Source organism: Dermochelys coriacea, chromosome 1, assembly GCF_009764565.3.
Source record: "Dermochelys coriacea isolate rDerCor1 chromosome 1, rDerCor1.pri.v4, whole genome shotgun sequence".
Classification (NCBI taxonomy): domain Eukaryota; kingdom Metazoa; phylum Chordata; order Testudines; family Dermochelyidae; genus Dermochelys; species Dermochelys coriacea.
In genome coordinates, this window is record NC_050068.2 from 318403390 (window position 1) to 318420636 (window position 17247).

Consider the following 17247-nt stretch of genomic DNA (forward strand, 5'->3'; position numbering starts at 1 on the left):
TTCAGTAGAGATTTGTTAGCATATGGTAGCTAAATTCTCTGGAGATTCCATCTGCAGCGAACATGCTCCAACCCAGGGCTGCTGCAGGCACTGAACAAAACTTTCCCTGAAATTTCTGCTTCCAGCTTCTGTGGGCCAGTGTGGTGACAGGAACTAGAACCAAAAACAGATTCCCATGTGCTCAGTGCTCTACCTGCTGGCATCCTGACATCATGAAGAGAAAAGCATCCTGACTTAAATGCAGAGTGGAAAGTGCCAGACCTGTGGGGGTCAGAGGGACAACTGAGGGAGTAGATTGGGAAAAGGATGGGAGGTTCAGGGGGGAGAGATGGGAATCTTAACCTTAATTTAGCCCCCCTTGGCCATATGCATTAAGCTAATTCATTAAATACTCAGAGGTGTTTAGATACCTAACTCCCATTGAAATCAACCTTTTCTTTTGAAATCAATAGGAGTTAGGCACCTCAAAATTTTTAAAGATCTTGACCCTAGTAAAAAGCAGTGCTAGATCCAGTAATTTTCAAATATTTATTCCTAGACTTATTCCCACATATTTCATACCTACCTCTATAAATACCATAACAAGTCAACCCGAACCTTTATTTTCTGCTTTAGAGTTTTGTACAGCTGCCCGTCCCCGTAGTAACTGAAAGGCATAATCCCAAATGTCTATTATTGTATGTGTTTGAAAGTGCCTGTGTGCACATTACAATTGCAACTCTGATTGGACTCCATATCTGAAGAAATTGACAACATATCTTAGGTTACAAAGCTTTTGTTAGTACTGTGAAGTTAACAGGCTTTAATGTTGCCACCACTAATGACTGGATAGTTATTCCCCAAAATTCCCTCCTATTTTTAACTTCCCACTGTAATTCCTTGGTCCCTTTTCCATGATTTTAAAATTAATTAGAGCCTGATAATGACCAGTGTAAATCTATTGGTTGTATATCTACTGCAGTAGAGGGATAGAGGTGAAATTCTAGATAAGAAAGATAGATCAATAGATAGAGACAGATTATGCCAGATCAGAAGGTGTAAATTGGTTTATCTACATTGACTTCAGTGGAGATATGTTGGTTTCAGTGAGGATCTGGACCATATATTTTAATTTTCCTTCCATCTTTGTGGAGCTCTTTTTGTTCTATATGGAGACAGATAAAATGCAAAAAAAGGATTTTATTTTATTTTTTCTTTAATCTAATTTTTTTTTCTACTCTATAGTTTAGAATTTGGGTAACTACTGGTTAAAAAACAAAAGAGGAAGATTAACAGAAATGCCATTTATATATATATATGTAATCAAGGCCCAAGATAAGCAACCTTTATCAGGAATCTTCACAATAGTCAATTTATCCAGAGGGAGAAGTAACAACAGAGTTCATCCAAAGCATGTGACAATAACTCAAGGATTAGGAAGTGAATGTAATAAAATGTATTATTATTTGCCCAGGAAATTCAAGATGGGTTTGTGAAACTTCCAGAGCAGATTAAAAATGAAGATTAAAATGTTTCCAAGATAAACACAAACTTGTAGCCCATATATGAAAAAAAATAACTGTAGCAGAAAATCAGATTAGCAAAAAAGGAAGGTTCTGTATCTGTGACGGCATTATGAGTCATAAGAATACAAAATAAACTTAGACCTGATGCTATGAAATTGTACGATACAGAACACTGAGGCAAGCAACCAGAACCAAATAGTGGCCAAGCAGGGTTCATGTTTTATTCTCAGCCTTGCCACTAATTTCTCAGGTGTAGCCTCGGGTAAATTACTAAGCCCAATTTTTCAAACCTGTTCTCTAATTTTGTATGCCTTAGCTTTTGGGTGCCTGATTTGAGACAACAACAGCCTAATTTGCAGAGGTGCTGAGCAGCCTGAATTCCAATGGAAGTCGGGGGAATTTTGCTGGAACAAATACAGTAAAAATGGAATAATTAAGCTGAATCCTCATCTGGTATAAATTGATGTTAATTCAAATGGAGTGAGTCCATTTTAAAAAGCTGAGGATCCAGCCCTATGTTTTATATTTGCCCTTGGAGAATAATAACAATAATATTATATTTACCAACATGATTACAGAAACTAAGAAGGAGCTGACACAGTTTCAGGGTCACTGCATTTTGACCTCCATGGTCTGCTCTGAAAATGCCAATTCAGGTTTGAAGCTTCTAGATTTCACCTCTCCATGGACAGGAACCCATATCCCTTCTCTTTCCAGAACCAGGATTTTTAGTCTACATCCTCCTGCTTTTTTATTGTGGCAATCCCAAGCAGGTCTTACTAATATCCAGCCCCCTGCTCTTTAGTTGCTCTTCAAGGACAATAACTGTGTTTTTCCAGTGACAACTCTTCCAAAACAAACACAATTATTCTTAGGTAAAAACATAATATATTAAAATAAACGGATTTCCATATTTCATAAATATAACAGAAATAGCCCGTCAATCTTATGGGACCCTGGTAGGCCAAAATCTTTCCAACCCTTCAGCAAATGTTGGGGCAACCTTAGGGCAGAATATCCTGTCCAGTTGATGAATCGAAAGAAAGACCCCCCCAAATCTGTTATAACTCAGCCTGTATATCACGAGTTCTTTCTTTGTCCCTTGCCTCTCCTTTGATACTGCCCTAAACATGCCAAACACTACAGGAAGTGGTACTTCTCTGGAGCTATTTACAATCTTGGTCTGTAGTAATCATCCCCCACTGTTCCTAGAGCTGTGGTAATCCTCCCCTCATGGAGTTGCTTACAATCAAGAGACCACAATGATACATAAGTCATACACTTAATAAAATATAGTCACCAAAGTTACTGCAAGTGGTTGCAATATCTGTCACAGAAGTTACAATAATCCAGTTTAATGGGCTAAAAAAACAGATTGAGAAGAATAGGGAATCAAGTTCTCCTTTGTATCTGGTGAAAGTGAAGGGGGTAATTTTTAAACCAATGATAAATTACTTCCAATCCTTGAAGGATGCATAATCTGTATCAATGAACTGAAGAATTTTAAATCCACTTAATGTGGAATGAAAATTTATTCTAAAATCTATTTTATGCTACCCACACTAAGTAAGAATAATACAACAGACAAAGCAAAATCTTCAGGACACAGTTTATCACACATGCACTCTCTCTCTCTCTCTCTCTCTCTCTCTCTCTCTCTCTAAGTTTATTATGTACAGAAAATGTCATACTTTAAACTATTTTCAGGGACTATCCAGAAAGACCCTTCGAACCAGAATAAAATTAATGGAAGGTATATAAAATGGTAAGAGGAATGATGCCCAGTGGCTCACTTCAGGTTCTACATCACTACACACCCCTAGTATTCCTCTCAGTTTCATAAAAGCAATATGACAACACTGTGCAGGAAAGAACATGAGGCATCATATTGCTTAAAACCAAAAATTGGCAACATCATGCGTGCACACATGAACTGTGAAATTTACTTTCCAATACCTGGCTAAAGAGTGGGCTATAATTGGTTTTCAAGCTAGTTTCAGTGAATTTCAGTTTTCGACAACACTTATGTATTCCTGGCACACACTCTGCTGTATTTACATTCATGCATTAAGATCCTGCATGGCTGTGCAAGAGGGGACAATGAAAGCACCTTCTCCCCTTATGTCCCACCTGTGAGAGCAGAGTACAATCACAGCTCTTGAGATCATCAGAGTACAAAGACTGTATAAGGTTAGCGCCCATAGACAATTGGTGCCACCTGATACTGGGGGGGCACAATGTAAAGCGCAGGACATGTGACGGCCCCATGTGTCTCCTCTGGGAAGAACTTGAAGCCCCACCTCCCTGGGACAGGACAGCCTATCCTGCCAGCTCCTGGGAGGGCTGAGACCACAGGAGAGGGAAGCACATGTTGCTGAGGCCAGTCCCAACCTGGGGATACTCACAGCACCAGTGTCTTCCCAGAGCTTGTGGACACCTCATCAGGGGAGGCATGGGATGTGGGCAATGCCCCTACCTCTGGCTGAGCAGAGGCCAGAGAATCTGCTCCCAGCAACATCCCCACCGACACCCCATTCTGCACCTGACCCGGGGCCCCAGCACTTTCCCTGCCTCACCAGAGTTACCTGCGGGGGGCTCTGTCCTTCTCCTGCTGTGTCTCCCCTACCCCTGCCACATTCAACTGCTCTGCCTGGCAGCCAGGCCTGGGCCGGGAGCAGGACGCCAGCTAAAGCTGGCTGCTCCAGGTCTCTGCCTCTAGCAGCTGCCTGAGAGAGAGTCTATATGCGGAAGCAGTGGCAGCCCACCTCCTCCACTCCCTGCCGGGCCTAGTGGCCAGGGACAAAAGGGGGCAGGCTGCCACTGCTTCCCCAGCTGGGCTCTGGTCCCAGCCCTTCTGCTCCCTGCCCAGGCCTGGCTACTAGGGACAGGGGCCGAGCTTGCCAGGAGCAGGTGCAGCAGGAGAAGGACAGAGCCCCTGTCACTCTCCCCACACAGCCAAGCAGAAATCTGGGGGACTAGTTAACTCTGCATGCCTCCCCGGTGTATCATCTATGTTAACGCCTATAGTGTTGCCAGCCAGGCCATTCCAAAAGGGGAGGCCTCTCTGGAGTTAACACAGACCAGTCCCTATTGGCAAATCAGAATGCTCAGTCTTTATTCAAGCAAAATGCTCACTTGGACTGGATCATACTCTAATTTACACATGTCCTGCTATGGAGGCCAAAGGGACCGCAGCAGAGAAGTTGATAGCAGAATTCAATATGAATTTTGCTGGAGAAGGTACATAATAAAAAGAAAGTGAGGACTTCAGATTGTGGACTGATAAGAGTAACTTATGGAACCTGTGAAAGTGACCCATTCACTTGTGTTAAGATGTTACAGACAGTCCCTGTCCTGAAGAGCTTACACTATAAGTAGATAGACAAAGGTTGGAAAAGGAAACAGAGGCACAGAAAGCTGGTGAAGTGACTTGGCCATAGCTATACAGAACAGCAGTGGCAAAGCCAGGAATAGAACCCAGGCTTTCTGGTTCATAGTCCTGTGCTCTGTCTTCAGGCCTCCGAGTGAAATCCTGCATCTTCTGAAGTTAATAGGAATACTACCAGTGACTTTGATGGGGCCAGTTTGCTACCCTGGATTGTTCCATTACTCAGCAATTCTAGCTAAGAAATATCATGAATTAGAACATCGGCATAACAAACCCATTTATTTGTTTCATAAAAGGAAATAGTTTTTGTATTTTATCCATATAAATAGGCATGGGGCTGTCAGTCAGGACCCGGCACAAAAACTGGGGGTGCTGAAACACCCTCTGCATCCATAGTTCCCATGCCTATATAATGGTCTTAGTAGCTATCATGTAGCAGAAATCATTCTGAAAACTTCTGGTCATTTTGAATGGGCATTGATTATGACCAAAACCATACAACCTTCTACACACATCCAAGGAGTCTGAGGCCATGACCAAGGGCGTAGATGAGCTGGGCCAGGATCATGCTGAATTTGCTGACATGTAGTACAGCACTTTGCCTTGCTCTCAATATCTTTTTCCATCTCTGGCTACCAGACATGACTCCAGGATATAGCCTTTATCCATCCAATGCCAAAATGACCTTCGTGAAGAGCTTCCAAAACCTGAGATTGAAGAGATTTCTGATGATCACTTGCACAGATAATTCACAGATAATTCACATTGACTTGACACAAATTATGTCAACTGGTGATTTTTTTTGATCCAATGCTGTACCCTGTTGTACCATTCCTTTCACAAAGAAAACACAACATTTTCTTTGTTGATATCTGTTCTAGTAATGGGTAACCAACCCATCAAATTGAGATATATCACTTTGTCTGAAATTTCTATGGGTTGATGAAAGTTTGGGCATGGCAGGTGTGACAGCCCATCCGAATTGCCATACTGAATACCTTTATGGAATTGTATAGTATAGGAATGAGCTGAAAGTAGCAATGCCCATCATTGTATACAAGCAGTAGCTAATGGAATTTCATGTTTCGGTCCAAAAATTGAAATTAAAGGGCAATGATCCATCAGCAAGGTAAAATTTCTACCATATAGACAAGTATGAAACTTAAAAATTATGATGATAATGCTGAGAGCTTCTCACTCTATTTGTGCATAGTTCTTCTCAGTGTAGTGAATATTCATGAAGTGAAGGCAATTAGGAAAAAAGTGGGAAAGAACTGCACCCAATTCATATGGTGAATTATCACACACCAATTGCAATGGTAGTGAAACATCAAAGTGCATAAGAAGCAATTTCTTTGCTTCTTTAAAACAAAGTAACAATCTTTAATCCATTTCCATTTTTTTCTTTGCTTGTAAGAGTTCATGTAGAGGTGGCAATATTGTAGCAGGATATGCAGAAATTTACCATAGTATTTAAGCAGTCCTAAGAATGAATGTAAACATGATGTTCTCTGGCAGGGGCACTTCAGGAACAACCTTCTTTTCCCCTGGCAATTTTCTTAAGCCTGTGGCATCAATTACATGTCCAACATATTCAACTGAAGGTTTGAAAAACTCACATTTGTCTCAATGTACTCTCAGTCCATGGTCTTCCAAACTTTTCAAGACAGCATCCAAATTTTGAAGATGAACCTCATGATCCTTTCCTGTAACAAGGATGTCAAACTCTGTTCAGTCCCTTCAGGGTCTCATCCCATGGCTTTCTGAACAGGGCAGGTGCCAATGTGATGCTAAAAGGTAACCTGTTGTAACAAAATAAGCCTTTTTGCATGTTGATTGTAAGATATTTACATGATGCTAAATCAATCTCCATTTGTAGGTATACACTAGGCAAATCCAATTTACTGAAACACTCTCCTCTACGAAGAATAGCAAACAAATTTTCAATATGAGATAGTGGATACTGGTCTGCACATGAAACTGGATTCACTGTCACTTTGAAATATCCACACATCCATACTGAGCCATCTTTCTTGATCATTGGTACAATGGGTGTAGCTCCCTCACTCTGTGAAACTGGTGACAGGACTCCAGTGTTCATTAAGTGGTCCAAAACAGCTTTCTCCACAAACCTCAGAACATATGGCATAACTCTAGACTTGGAATATTGTGGCTGGCTATCAGACCTAAAAGTGAGCTTCACTGACACATTGCTCGTCTGTCCAAGCTCTTTTTCAAAAACTCTGGAGTGTCTGTCTAGTATTTCTTGAAGATTTTGAGGTGCTTTGGTGATGACCTTGCTCTTGGTCCAATTCAGTTTGAGCATCTCAAGCCGAGTACTTTTAATCACAAAAAAGTGGAAAACAACAGATTGTCCATCTAGTTGAACTTTCACCTGATTATCCCCTTTGAAGCCAACTTTTCTCTGCCATATGTCTTTCTTCAGAGGAACTTGTGACACAATGTGGTGATAAGTAGATTCAGAAATCATTGAGATGGTAGCTCTGGTATCAAGCACCAGTCTGCATCTATCTTACACAACCTACATGGATTTCTAATTTATTTTGGAGTACAATCTATAAAACCTTAAAAGGGTATCTATCAGGTCCAGTGACATACACTGACAAAAAGGAGTTTATGGATACACAATAACAATTCTTATGGTTTACACAAAGTTCCTGTTAAAATTAATGGGAAACTAAAATTGCTCCAAAGCATTTGCAAATATTCACATGAGCTCATGTCACTTTTGGACGGTAGAAGACTATTAATATTATTGGTGCTTAAACTGCTTTTGGAGAAAGGAAAAGATGAGTGAAACTTTTGTTTAAAGCTTCGTCCAAATTCTCCTTCTCCCCTGTTCTCTCAAGTGTAATGTTATATGATTAAAATATGACCATGTAGATCATTGTTGCTACCACTGTTATATAATTGCAACAATTCTTACATAAAGTATGTCATGTAAGCTGTCTATGGAAATGTTATGATTTGCTGAATATGATTATCCTATTTGCATGCATGTATCATTTTTGTATCTGAAGTTATAAATATTGACCATGTACCTGTATTTGAAACGTGTTTGCTCATGTGGTAATACCCACAAGGTATTTAGCCTGCACATCTTGAAGTCAAGTCAAATGGCCTATCAAGGAACACTTAACTCACAATGGAGCATGGAAGACATTCATCCACACCTGATGGACTTTCATGTGAACATCCTAATTAGATTATGGGTGGTGGCCCCTGCTATGACTTAGCAGCGCATTCAAGAACATGTGACGAGACCATGTGACACTAAACTCCATCTTGTTACCTGTATTTTTCCACAAACTGTGTGGAGGACTTTGTTTGAAACACTGAGTTTCCCTCTACATGTCAGGAGCTATAAAAGGCCCTCTCCATTTTGCCTCTTTCCTGCTCAAACCTCTGGATTATGAACTTTTACTAATGGAAACATTCTAACCAAAGGACTGTGGACCTTCCAATGATTTAGGAGCAAACCAGCAGTTTATTCCATCACTGCTACAAACCTGATCCAATAACTTTGCAATTAGAGTATATATTTGATTCCTTTAACCAATTTTAACTCTCACCTTTCTTTCTTTTTATAAATAAACCTTTAGATTTTAGACACTAAATGACTGGCAACAGTGTGATTATTGGGTAAGATCTGAGTTGTATATTGACTTGGGTGTGTGGCTGGTCCTTTGGGATCAGAAGAACACTTTGGTTGATGGAATGGGTTTTAAATAATCACTCATCATTAAGTTTAGTGTTTTTGGTGGTGATACAAGAACTGGAATACCTAAGGAAACTGCTTTTCTGACTTCTTGTTAGCCAGTGTGGTGAAACAGAAGTTTACTTTTGTTGCTGGTCTCATATATTTTATGTGAAAATAACCGCCAGTTTTGGGGTGGTGTCTCAGCAGTTTGTCTTGGATTTAGTATTCTCTGTTGTGACCCACGGAGGCACGGTGACACCAAGGCTCAAAATTTTTATTTTTTTTTTAGCTTTCTGTTTTTGAACATCTCAAGATGCTTTCCACTTCCTGATTTTGGCTGCAGTTGGAACTGAAAGAAAGAAAATAAAGAAATAACTCATGAAAAGTTGCCTTATTTAGATATCTATCCTGATTTTCACCTCAAAGAGATTCAGAAATTTATGCATATAAGCTTTATGGTTCTTAACCAACTTGAATCTCAGAACCAAACATCTGAAATTTCTGCAGTTCACCCATTACTAATAAAAATAACTACTTGAAACTCTCTGTTGCTAAACCTTCTAAAAGAAATCTGCTCAGTGAAAGGCCTGCTCATCACTTTCTTTGCACACAGGTAACTGTATTTATTTTGTCATTATATTTTCATGAAGCAATCAGAATTTGTTCTGCCAAACTAATTTCCTCAATCAGTCAAGAGCAATTCACTAAGAAGGCATATTATATGCAACTTAACAGCTGCTGCTCAGTGTGTGTTATTCCTTGGAGACTTTTTAGTGATATATAGAAATGTCATCCCACTTTGTGCAGCTTTAACAAACTGTTTTGCTAACAACAAAATAAAACCAGCATTATATAACTTACTTTTCCATTTTGTGCCTGCATGAAAAAGAAAGGTATCCTAACAAACCACCTTCTGTGCTTGTGTATGTAGTTTTAACACCTGGATTCCTTTGATTTAGTGTCTCTCTCACACAAACAGCAAAGGACACAGATTTCCAGTTAAGGAACACATTTTCATTAGGCCTCCAAATTTTCATTGTGGGTATGATTTTCAAAAGAACCTCAGGAATTTAGGAGCACAAGTCTACTTGAAGACATGCCTTCAAAATTTGCAAGCACATATATTTGCATGCATAAAAAACAAAATAGTGATCGTCACATTTAAACTGTGAATTCAGCGTGAAGAGTTGTGGGGATTTGTATGTGGCCACAATTTGAGATTTTTGGAACTTCAGTCCTTAAAAGTTTCTTTATATACAAAGGTAACTGAAAGCTTAAGAAATTCAACAGTTCACATGTAGCTATATTGCAGCTTTGCAGTCTGCCCTGAATAGGAGGCAACTCGAAGCTATTCCTCTCCAGGAGCAACCTGGAAAATGAACTGTGACTCAGAGAGTGACATCCTTTCCTACTAGGTCTCTTGATTTCCAGAAGGACCTAGGAGTAAGTTATTTCACCCATTTGCATGGAACAGCTTACTTCCTCCATTTGCCTTGACAGCTATGCTCCAGAATAGCTCTCACTCTCTCTCAGATCCTCTCCTCACCTACTTCCCCTTACATAGGAGAGGGACTATAAGTGTGTATCTCCTATTGTCTGCCACTTTTTGTAGAGCCACAGAATGGGTAGAACCTAAGAGGGAAATAAGTGGTAATCCAGTTATCATTACTGATATTGCTTTTATATTTAACATTTATCATAGATATTCTGATAACTATGATTATTAGGGCAATATAAGATTAACATAGTTTAACGCCAGAAGGGATCATTGTGTTCTTCTAGTCTGACATCCTGCATAACACAGGCCATACAATTCCTTTGTATTAATTCTTGTTTCAAGTGCAACAGCTGTGGTTGAAATAGAACATACTTCTAGACAAAAACATCTGACCTTGATTTAAGATTTTCAGTACTGAAGAATCCACTACAATACTTGATAATTGTTCCAAAAGCTGATTAAAAATATGCACCAAAAATTTGTTTAGCTTCAGCTTCCAGCCACTGGATCATCTTATACCTTTGTCTGTTAAAATTAAGATCCCTCAATGATCAAATGTCTTTTTCTCATGTAGGTACTTCTAGCTAGAATATGATCAAGTCACCGCTTACCCCTTATACATCCAAGCATCGCATTAGCCCTTTGGGGCAGAATGTAGCACTGGGAGTTCATGTTCAGCTGATTCTCTGCGACATTCCTCAAGTTTTTGAAGAGTCACTGCTCCCTAAGGTAAAATCTCTTACTGTCAGGGTTCCCCCCCGCCACTCTGAACTCTGAGATACAGATGTGGTGACCTACATGAAAGACCCCCACAGCTTATATTTTACCAGTTTAGGTTAAAAACTTCCCCAAGCCACACATTTCTTTCCTTGTCCTTGGATGGTATTGCTGCCACCACCAAGTGATTTACACAAAAATTCAGGGCAGGGTCACTTGGAATCCCTATCCCCCCAAAATATTTCTCCAAGCTCCTTCACCCCTTTCCCTGGGGAAGCTTGAGAATAATATCCCAACCAATTACCTTTAATATAAGTACAGACCAGACCCTTTATCTTTAGGACACTAAAATCAATCAGGTTCTTAAAAGAAGAACTTTATAATAAAGAAAAATGTAAAAGAATCACATCTGCAAAATCAGGATGGAAGGTAACTTTACAGGGTAATAAAAAGATTTAAAACACAGAGGACGCCCCTCTTGACTCATCTTCACAGTTACATAAACAGGAATAAAACTACCTCTTAACATAGGGAAAATTCACAAGCTAAAACAAAAGATAATCTAACACATTTCCTTGCCTTACTAACAATTTTTGTAATTTTAGATGGATCATTCCAGGTATATTTTCAGAAGATGGTGTATCTGCGTAGTCTCGCTCTCCGTCCAGAGAGGGAACAAAGAGAGCCACAACCAAATCCTCCCCTCTCCCCCCCTCCCCCCCAGATTTGAAAGTATCTTCTTTCCTCATTGGTACTTCTGGTCAGGTTCCAACTTGGTTATTTGAGCTTCTTAACCCCTTACTGCTAAAGCGATTTAGTACAACTGCCAAGGAGGGATTTTATGCTATCCTCTCTATATTTAGGACACTCACCTTGCAAGTATCCTATTCTTTGTTCCTAGATGCATATTGTTTGCTTGCACCCCAGTTTATCAAGAGATCCAGATTGCTCTGTATTAGTGACTCATGCTCTCCATCATTACCACTCCTCTGCACTTGGGTCATCTGCAAACTTTATCAGTAATGAGTTTATGTTTGATTCCAGGTCACTGATAAAATAGCATAGGATCAAGAACTAATCCTTGTGGAATCTGACCGGACAAACATGCACTTGATGATTCCCTGTTTTGAGATCTATGAGTAAGTCAGTTTTTAATCCATTTACCATGGGCCATGTTGATTTTGTATTGTTCTAGTTTCTTAATCATAATTTTGGGTGGGACTAAGTCAAAGTATATTGTATAATATATGTAATATTACATAATCAAAACAACCATTCAACAAGCCTTAACTCTCCAAAATTCCACAATAACTCACAAACTCTCCCAACTGACTTACTGATGGTTTGTTGTGATACGTATAGAATGCTGTGTTAATGGGCTTCCCCTTAGATGAAGGCTAAGATGAAATACTTATACAGTGGTATTACTAGCTGAAAGATTCTCTCTTCCTATAATTGTACAGACATATATGCTATTTTATTGTATAATAATATTTTGGTTATCTGTGGCACCTAGAGGACCTCAGAATACCTTACAAATAATAATTGAAGAATATTATCTTCCTCCTCTCATTTTATTGATGGGACAACAGAGGCAAACAGAGGTTAGGTGACTTTGTCCAAGGCTGTATAGTAGGGTGGCCCAATTCTGCTCTCACATAAGTGTAACTCCCTTAAAGTTAGTGGAGTCCCCATGGTACAAAACCAAAGAAAGTGAGATCTGATGTGTTTGATTCTACTCATTTATACCAGCGTAACTCCATTAATTTCAAAAAAAAAAAGAAAGAAAAAAGAAAAGTAGTACTTGTGGCACCTTAGAGACTAACAAATTTATTTGAGCATAAACTTTCGTGAGCTACAGCTCACTTCATCGAATGCATTCAGTGGAAAATACAGTGGGGAGATTTATATACACAGAGAACATGAAACAATGGGTGTTACCATACACACTGTAACGAGAGTGATCAGGTAAGGTGAGCTATTATCAGCAGGAGGGAGGAGGGAAAAAAACATTTGTAGTGATAATCATGGTGGGCCATTTCCAGCAGTTGACAAGAATGTCCCCCAAAGTCCTTAGCAGACCAGGATACAGAGGCCATTTCTGTCAGCTACCAGCTTGGTGCTTTAACCACATTAGCCTGCTAATTAGCATTTGTTAAAAAGCGCTTGGTTTGTTCATTTATTTGTTTATTTAAGCTCCAACACTGCAATTACTTAACCACATGAGTAACTCTGTTCACATGAGTTAAACCCACTGAAATCCATAACACACTTACAATATTGCATCTGGGGGTTCCTTTTTTTGGTTAGCTTTTACTAAATACTAAAATAGACTGACTTTTTTCCCCCTCAGTTCCTTATAAGGCATTGCTAGTCATTTTTCATCACTATTATTTTTGCATTCAAAATATCAGCTGTTATATGGGTAGCAGAGGAGGTTTTGGAAAGCAAAATGTACTCTGAATGATGACTCTAGGGTACCTCACTGCACTCTGTACAAAATGATAAACAATCCCATAATGGAGGAGGAGGAGGAGGATTTTCACTAGAAATTATTTGTTTGCAAATGTATAGGTTACAAATTATCAAGTTATTTAATTTGTTGACACTAAGACCACAAGACAACTCCTGTACTTGCATGTTATTTTCTTTGTTCTCAGAAGAAACACTCCTTGTGGGCAATGACTCCTTTATTTACTACTCTGTGAACCTTACTTAGCTCTCGGTTGTATTGGTTTTACATGAATATAATGCCAATAGAGTTACTCTTGATTTCCACTTGTGTAAGTGAGAGCAGAATTAGGTCTGATATACTCAGCCCCTGAATGCCTTTCATGACCCACAGTCAAGTCAGGCTAGTATATGTAATCTAAAAGAAAATTGAAAAACATACTTCTAAAATGAATATCACACTTTTATTATAGTTATTTTTATTAGAGGGTACAGATTATTTTATTTCGTTATTTATTTTGCTCTATAAATAAGAAGGTAAATACAATAACGTTGTGCTGGTCAAGGAAATCAATGTAACATTCACTGAGACTGTTTTTCTTATCTTATTTTTCCTATTTTATACACAATATTTTTAAAACAAAATAAAGACCAGAGAAATAAACCTTAATCAGATGCTTTTCTACTGTCCCTATTTTTAAAAAAGAGAAATAGTTTTGATAGAGTTCAAAATATTCAAACTTATCCATAAAAGAATCTTGAAACATTTTTTTCTTTTTTAATAAGTTGTGTGTATGTGTATGTTTGTGTGTCTGCAATAGCTATACAGAGGATTTCATTGTCAATACTGACTCTCAGAGGAAAGGCACCAGCAATGAATATATACCCCAATGTATCTTCTCCTTATTCTGTAGGAGCCTTGCTTAACAGGGTCACAGGGAACTACATTTACTTCAGTCCTTGGCCTCTAGCCTGAAAATGTTAATTGTGATGTGAACATTTCTCTATTACAATCTATCTGAGACCACCAAGTCAAATTACCTGAAGCTGAAAGCATTTATTCTCTGTTAACAATTTTTTGAACCCACCAGTAACTCTCAAAACTGTAGCTATGGCTGTAGAAAATACAATCATGAGAAATCTGTCTGTGCCTTCCATATATTTTTAGGTCTCTCCAGTGGTAGCCATTAACAAAGCAGTATTTACCACATCACCATATCAGAGATGCAATGGCATTTCCCCTTACTTAGGTGTCTCAGCCACAATGTGGCTGGGTTTCTATGTAAAGGGAGTACTCTCTGTAGATTTCCCATGCTTGAACTGTTTCTCTTCTCATGTTGCTACCAAACGATGTATAAGACAAGAGTATACAAACGTTATTAAATAGAAATCCAGCCAGAGTTCAGTTAGTATAGCTAATTAGAAATTCCCTTTCTATCAGTAGGACTCAATTGGTAAATTTCTTTTGGTGTGTAATAAATGGATGATGGGTATATTGAAAAAGAAGAATTATATAACAACACTTACCCGCATCTCTGATATGGTGGTGTGGTAAATACTGCCAGAAAGCAGAGCTACAGGAGCAGGGTTAATTCCTGTGTTGGGGTCCTAGAATGGAGAGGAGCCCTGAGCTATGATTTGTGAGGATAAGCGATTGAGATAAACTAGCGTTCCACCCCTCACAAGCTTCTAAGTGGTACTTGGACTCCCAGCAGGGAAAAGCCTGGGGAGTCAGTACCCTAGCAAGGGGGAAGAATTGAATCATAGAATCATAGAATCATAGAATATCAGGGTTGGAAGGGACCCCAGAAGGTCATCTAGTCCAACCCCCTGCTCAAAGCAGGACCAAGTCCCAGTTAAATCATCCCAGCTAGGGCTTTGTCAAGCCTGACCTTAAAAACCTCTAAGGAAGGAGATTCTACCACCTCCCTAGGTAACGCATTCCAGTGTTTCACCACCCTCTTAGTGAAAAAGTTTTTCCTAATATCCAATCTAAACCTCCCCCATTGCAACTTGAGACCATTACTCCTCGTTCTGTCATCTGCTACCATTGAGAACAGTCTAGAGCCATCCTCTTTGAAACCCCCTTTCAGGTAGTTGAAAGCAGCTATCAAATCCCCCCTCATTCTTCTCTTCTGCAGACTAAACAATCCCAGCTCCCTCAGCCTCTCCTCATAAGTCATGTGCTCTAGACCCCTAATCATTTTCGTTGCCCTTCGTTGTACTCTTTCCAATTTGTCCACATCCTTCCTGTAGTGTGGGGCCCAAAACTGGACACAGTACTCCAGATGAGGCCTCACCAGTGTCGAATAGAGGGGAACGATCACGTCCCTCGATCTGCTCGCTATGCCCCTACTTATACAACCCAAAATGCCATTGGCCTTCTTGGCAACAAGGGCACACTGCTGACTCATATCCAGCTTCTCGTCCACTGTCACCCCTAGGTCCTTTTCCGCAGAACTGCTGCCGAGCCATTCGGTCCCTAGTCTGTAGCGGTGCATTGGATTCTTCCATCCTAAGTGCAGGACCCTGCATTTATCCTTATTGAACCTCATTAGATTTCTTTTGGCCCAATCCTCCAATTTGTCTAGGTCCTTCTGTATCCTATCCCTCCCCTCCAGCGTATCTACCACTCCTCCCAGTTTAGTATCATCCGCAAATTTGCTGAGAGTGCAATCCACACCATCCTCCAGATCATTTATGAAGATATTGAACAAAACGGGCCCCAGGACCGACCCCTGGGGCACTCCACTTGACACCGGCTGCCAACTAGACATGGAGCCATTGATCACTACCCGTTGAGCCCGACAATCTAGCCAGCTTTCTACCCACCTTATAGTGCATTCATCCAGCCCATACTTCCTTAACTTGCTGACAAGAATGCTGTGGGAGACCGTGTCAAAAGCTTTGCTAAAGTCAAGAAACAATACATCCACTGCTTTCCCTTCATCCACAGAACCAGTAATCTCATCATAAAAGGCGATTAGATTAGTCAGGCATGACCTTCCCTTGGTGAATCCATGCTGACTGTTCCTGATCACTTTCCTCTCCTCTAAGTGCTTCAGGATTGATTCTTTGAGGACCTGCTCCATGATTTTTCCAGGGACTGAGGTGAGGCTGACCGGCCTGTAGTTCCCAGGATCCTCCTTCTTCCCTTTTTTAAAGATGGGCACTACATTAGCCTTTTTCCAGTCATCCGGGACTTCCCCCGTTCGCCACGAGTTTTCAAAGATAATGGCCAAGGGCTCTGCAATCACAGCCGCCAATTCCCTCAGCACTCTCGGATGCAATTCGTCCGGCCCCATGGACTTGTGCACGTCCAGCTTTTCTAAATAGTCCCTAACCACCTCTATCTCTACAGAGGGCTGGCCATCTCTTCCCCATTTTGTGTTGCCCAGCACAGCAGTCTGGGAGCTGACCTTGTTAGTGAAAACAGAGGCAAAAAAAGCATTGAGTACATTAGCTTTTTCCACATCCTCTGTCACTAGCTTGCCTCCCTCATTCAGTAAGGGGCCCACACTTTCCTTGGCTTTCTTCTTGTTGCCAACATACCTGAAGAAACCCTTCTTGTTACTCTGGACATCTCTTGCTAGCTGCAGCTCCAGGTGCGATTTGGCCCTCCTGATATCTTTCCTACATGCCCGAGCAATATTTTTATACTCTTCCCTGGTCATATGTCCAACCTTCCACTTCTTGTAAGCTTCTTTTTTATGTTTAAGATCCGCTAGGATTTCACCATTAAGCCAAGCTGGTCGCCTGCCATATTTACTATTCTTTCGACTCATCGGGATGGTTTGTCCCTGTAACCTCAACAGGGATTCCTTGAAATACAGCCAGCTCTCCTGGACTCCCTTCCCTTTCATGTTAGTCCCCCAGGGGATCCTGGCCATCTGTTCCCTGAGGGAGTCAAAGTCTGCTTTCCTGAAGTCCAGGGTCCGTATCCTGCTGCTTACCTTTCTTCCCTGCG